At 42.7% G+C, this 5860-nt stretch overlaps 1 pseudogene; it reads left to right on the top strand.

Annotated features, from left to right (window-relative positions):
• The first annotated feature begins 1092 nt into the window (after window positions 1-1092).
• On the top strand, window positions 1093-4627 carry LOC149361507 (uncharacterized; annotated as a pseudogene).
• Window positions 4628-5860: the final 1233 nt, after the last annotated feature.

Here is a 5860-nt window from a genome sequence, read left to right as displayed (position 1 = left end):
TGCTTTCCCATTGACACCTTCCGTGCTCGCCGAGAGCAGGCGTGATGGCGAAGGCGTATTGCATGATCGGAGCGTTTACCTTCCCAGCATCCTGTGCGGTGAACGCGCTTGCAATGTGCAGCCGGTACGGCGGTCAGAGTTGACGCGTTTGATGTTTCCTGCCACAATCAGCCAAAAACTGCACGTATTAGTGCAAAAATAACCTCTTTAGACGTTATACATCGTAAATAACCCCTTTAGACATTACATATCGTTAACGCGATTGTGACATGGCTGGAATGCTGTCACTGCACCTGTCAGCAAGCGTCACTGCTGTTGTCTCACGTACTTCACCAGTTCAACGAGGTGAGGTTCGTTTAACTAATTTCTGATGACTTAAACGGTTACAGTTAGCGCCTGGTTACAATTAGAGATTTGTAGTTTCCAGAATTTTCAAAACAAGATTACCCTTGACGACTTAACTCGAAAAGTTTGGCTATTTTGAGTAGTTATGTGCACTGGCGGGATTGCTTTGCCTGCATGCATTTCAAAAATGCGTGTATTTTGGCACGATGTAGCTAAAATTTGCTGGGCCATAGCATCAAGGTAATCGTGTTTTGAAAACTCTATAAATTGATATGGCTATTATTAATGGCCGGCTTCTAATGTTTAATCGAAACTAGTTGCCTAAACGCCATAGTTATAAAGTTAATTATGAGAAATTATTTAACCGGCTTTTGAGCCGACTTTGTTTAACCTGTTTGCGTTGTCTGCATACACTGGTATTATTCTGCTGCAGAACCAGCCTTCATAACCCAGAAAGCTCATGTTTCAAAATTAGTGGCAGACTTCCCTGAAACACATTGTATTTGACCATCAATTTCGCATTAAGACGCCAGAGCAAAAAGTGAAGTTTCGTGGTAATGTATGATGCACAGTATAGAGGGCATACTCTCTAGGTGTTGATGAATTGGTTAGCACTGGATCGTTATTCTGAAAAGGTTAAAAGTCTTGTGCATCAGTCTTGTAAATCAAGAAATTGCAGACCTGGACGTCTTGTACGCATTCCTGCGGCACAGCCTGATGGGAGACGAGGCACTTAAATGGCTCCTTATGACAGACAAGGCAGCACAGGACATTGGCCGCCCGAAAGCACTGCTCAGTGGGGTATTCCCATTGCTGTGCATTTTCTTCAAGGAAAAGACAGAGCTCCTATTTCGTGTTTTTGAGGTAAGATTATTGTGGAAATGGATACTCAGTTAGTAGTCTCCCAGCACTGCGAAAACTTCTGCTTTATGACCGTAGATGAAACTTGCACACTCCAGGGCAGTTTCTCACAGAGACTGCAGCCAGTGGCAAAGAAAAAGTGAATTAATCTACAATTAACATCCGTAAGTGTTTCAATAAAATTTCCTGGGCACTAACTCAAGGTTTACTGAAATGGAGAAGGCTGTGAACTTTCATTTTTGTAGTACTGCTGCTGCAGTTCGGTAGATGCTCATTATTCCTGCGATTCTTCGGCACACTTGTTACGTGTGTGCCCTTATACATCTGCTTAGATAACGGCTTCTTACATCCACAGACATCAGCCTGTGTTGCTGAACTGAATAGCAATCTGCCCCCCACCCCAACGGTGGTTGTACTTGGTAAGATTTTTAGGATTTTCTGGATGCTTTGAGCAGTAGTATAACTTTATAAAAAGCATATTTATAAAATAGGAAACCTCATCAATAACAATGAACTAGAATAACAACAGGAGAAGGGGGCTTGAACTGCCCTCTAAGTCAGACTCAATGCAGCTCGATGAGGCATGCCCGGCAAGCTAAATTTACCATGCACATGCCGCAGTCTTCTCTTAGATATGGTAGCTGGCAGCATAATCCGCTGCTTGAACCCTGCTAGTGCAGATGTAAATTGTGGTTTGTGGGCTATAAAATTAACTTCAGAGTTATATTAGAAAATATCGCATGCATTGCCATTCAATTATCTGCTCTTGTCCATTGCTTTATAAATAGCTTGAGCATCTACCATTAATTAGTATGCTACATATAGAGGTACTGACAATGTTTTTTGTGAGCTGTGCCGACATGACTAGCTATGTGCAAAAAAATTGTATATGTTCATATTATAATGCTAAAAATTATTCTTCTGAGCTGTAGCATTTAAAAAAAATTGCTCCACAATTGTTAACCTCTAATCTGAACTCCGTTTTTGTCACTAAAGGAGATTTCTTTTCAGGCACAAGCATCTTTGATTTTACATGCATTGTGACGCTCGATGGAGCGAGGTGCTTGGAAGGCCTGAGCTTTCTGGCTGCCATGGAGATCCTTTTTGCTGCATACTTTTGCCTCAATATCAAATACAGTCAAGAAGTGCAAGCCACATTGGAATTCATTCAGAGGTAAGCATATAAATTTTTCTCTTGTGTATCGGCAAGTTTTTACCATGTCTATCTCTCTGACTGTTGCAGTAGCCTTATACTCAGTGAGACGTGAGAAAAAGCTGCATGCACACTTCATAAGCCTGGAATCTTTCCCACAACATCTGACATTGTTGCGATTAAATGTGCATGTGCATTTTGTGCGTGGTTTGACAACCTTAATAATACGAACTGATGGGCGAGTAGGTCGAACATTACGGTGAAACAGCGCTGTGGCACATGGACAAAGAAAGCAACTACTTATCTCAACTATGTGGCCCAAGCATGTGTGAAGCTGCTAGGAGTTGGATGGCTTGTGTCAGAAATCGGGAGTCCGCTGGGCTTTCCAGTGCATGCAACCATGGCTTTCATTCTTTGGTTAGTTTTTTTATGCCATTCTCGGGTGGCAACTGCTGTTGTATCAAAGAAATAAGAAATATGAACTCATGAAATGCAAGAAATCCTTGGTGAAACCTGCTGTTTCCGGGAAGGCCAGGAAAATAGTAGGCAAGATTTAATTAAGCTTCCATTCTAACAAGGCAGCTATTAAAGAATATTTATTTTCATATGCTAAACATTCTTGAGCCCTCCTCCAGAGATGAGCTGCAATTTAATGTGCTGTAGTTGCAAAGTAAGCCTCGTGAAAGATGCTAGTCTCTTTCTATTCTCCAAAACCACGAAGAGTTGTGCTAAAGAACGACATGCACACACGTGCGCTCAGCCTGTCTGCTTACTGTGTATTGTTCTTTTGGGCTGTTCTTCATGGCTTTATAGAAGTCTTCAAGGCTAGCTTTTATGTGAGTATGGCTTGGTTAATAATTTTCTTCAGCTCTTTCAATCATTTGGCTGAGTAATAAAATCAGAGCTTGACTGCATTGTCTAGTCATGTGTAAGATCCCTAGTTCACAAAAACCTATGATTTCAGCATTTTTGTGCAGTGGTGTGCTAGCAGCCACATTATCGTTTTTTGGACGATAATGTGTCTGTAGAAACCAGTACAATGACAGAACGATAGGAATGTGATTGTTTTTCATGTGAATTTTTAGGAAGGGTACAACCTGGTAATGAACAAAGTTCTGCTGATGCCTTGATATGTTTGCTACTCTTCTGCTCATGCAAGCCAGCACAAGTGCTGCGGCTCTGGCAGCAACACTCTCACATATTTGTATGAGAAATTTACAGTACGGGCACCTGCCAAAAGCAGCGCTACCATATATGCATGAATCTAGAACGAGTTTTTTTTTTTTTCAAAATCGTATGCTTCAGAAAGCATCTCGCGCTATATTGGAGCCAAGGTATGAATAGAGCGCATTTTTTTTTCTCACTTTGATACACCCACAGCGAGCTCACACGCCAGGCTCATGAGCTGTGAGGGAAAGCAAACTTTTGATGACCAGAAACGCGGAAAGAAAACCGTGCAGACTACTTAGAAAGAAGAGAAGGGACTGAAAGAGCCTTGAGTAGTAGGGAAGCGAAAAAATGCTGAATAAGCACAGAACTGTGCTGTACGGGCCACGAAGCATTAAGACAGGAAGCGATGGCATGTGAGCCATTGCTGTGTGTGAGGCTGTGTACGTGAATATGTGGGAGCCTTCCTCCAGAATATTGCAGATTCTTCATTTGCAAGTCACAGAACTCAAAATGTTTTGCCAAAATTAGAAGCTGAGGCATATGGCAGTAACTGCGGTGTGGCTTATGCACAAGGCATATCTCTCGGGACAGAAATTGGTTGTATAAAGAATTTCAAATCAGAATGCGCTGTGTAACTGCAGTCTCTGGAACAAGTTACTGTTGCCTGCTTTGTACGGAGTCATTTACTCTCCTGGCATCGCAGAATGCCTTACTCTGTGTGCTTTTATTGCTTTGCGTTGCTTTGTTTTGCTTGAAAAGCTAGTATAACCATGTAAATGATGTTAATATGTAGCGTTATTTCCACAGAAGTGGCGCTAAGAGATCATAGGACAGTTGGGAATCAAACTCGACCTAACGGCGGTACTAACAGAGGCAGCTATGCATTTAGACTAGCCCTAAAATTCTGCAGGTCTAAGCAGGATGATCTAGCTTCTAAATGTGTCTTTTTCTTTTCAGGCAATTGGTGGGGATGAACCCAGAGGAAAGGAGCCGGCAGTTGTCCCGGAGGATAACCTCAGTCCATCCAAAAGTGCACAGTGCCCTTCAGCAGCTTGAAAAGTTCAGAAAAAGTGGCAAGATTGCATGGCTGAGATTTAGTGTGCTTATTTACTCTGCTATCAGAGCTTAGATATTGGATTATTGTGTAGCGCAAATTTAGTGTGTTGATGAACTCTGATATCAGATTAGATATTGGATTTAGTAGCTGTTGCAATTAACTGTTTTATTTATATCATTCAATGTAGATTCTCTGTAAAGCTTGCTTTTGCTATTTTTTGTACCTATATGTTCTTAATTAAAACTTTCTTAAACTATTCCATTTCTTTGCGATATTTATTCCTAGATTGCGTCTCTACCTGAAAATATTTGAAGCAGATGCAAAAAAGTACTGCATATAGACACATGTATATGTACAAATTTTGTGGCTTTTCTAGCTTGGTACACACAGATGTGTTATTGCATCGACTACCAGCGTCAGGCTACAGACATGACATATTTACCATGCGTAGCATACCTCTGACCTGAACGTGGGCCTGGCGCCGATCGAAAAATACGGGAGTGTAACATTGCGTATTCTGTGCCGTAAAGCATTGAACAGCATGTGTTCAGTCAACTTTCAAAACTGGCCATGGACTGCTGATAAATGCTACGGGACATGCATATGGTAGCAACTTTGCTGTGTAATGTACAGTGCAACATAAGAACAGAACATGGGGTGTATACGTATAAACAGATCATGTCATGTTAATTAAGTTGCAACGCATATGCTGTACATTATTATGACGGTTGATGTAACGTCAGCATAAAAACAGCACATACACCGTGGTATACAGAAGATTTGACGTCATAACAGAGTACATAACATGTGTGCGTTAACCTTGTTGCCGCTCAATGCACCGCACTACTTCACCACGGGGCACGTGCACAACGGAGTGGTACAGCACATGTTGCGGCAACAAGGTTAGCGCCCACATGTTACGTACTTTTGCGGGATTTTTTCTTACAGTGTACGCGCGAAGGCGCGGCGCTGCTACCGATCGACAACCTTAGAGTCGACTCCAGGATAAGGAACATGTCCCTTCTCATTCAGGGGCCAGGGGTACACCACAGGGCGCGGTGCTCTCCCCTTTTATTCAATCTGGCTATGATGCACCTACCGACCCAGCTGGGCGCTGCCGCCCGTGTGCAGCATGCGCGTACGCCGATGACATCACCGTGTCGGCCAAACAGGGTTCCCTCCGAGACGTTGGGGCCAACGTGCAGGAGCCGGCAAACATAGTACCGTGATGCTCGCTTCTGCGGCCTCCAATGCGCCACCCAGAAGTCTGAATG

The sequence above is a fragment of the Amblyomma mixtum genome, chromosome 2 (genome assembly GCF_055824585.1).
Source record: "Amblyomma mixtum isolate Tamu chromosome 2, ASM5582458v1, whole genome shotgun sequence".
Taxonomy (NCBI): domain Eukaryota; kingdom Metazoa; phylum Arthropoda; class Arachnida; order Ixodida; family Ixodidae; genus Amblyomma; species Amblyomma mixtum.
Note: the sequence above shows the minus strand (reverse complement) of the source record. Positions and strands in the feature narration are given on the sequence as shown.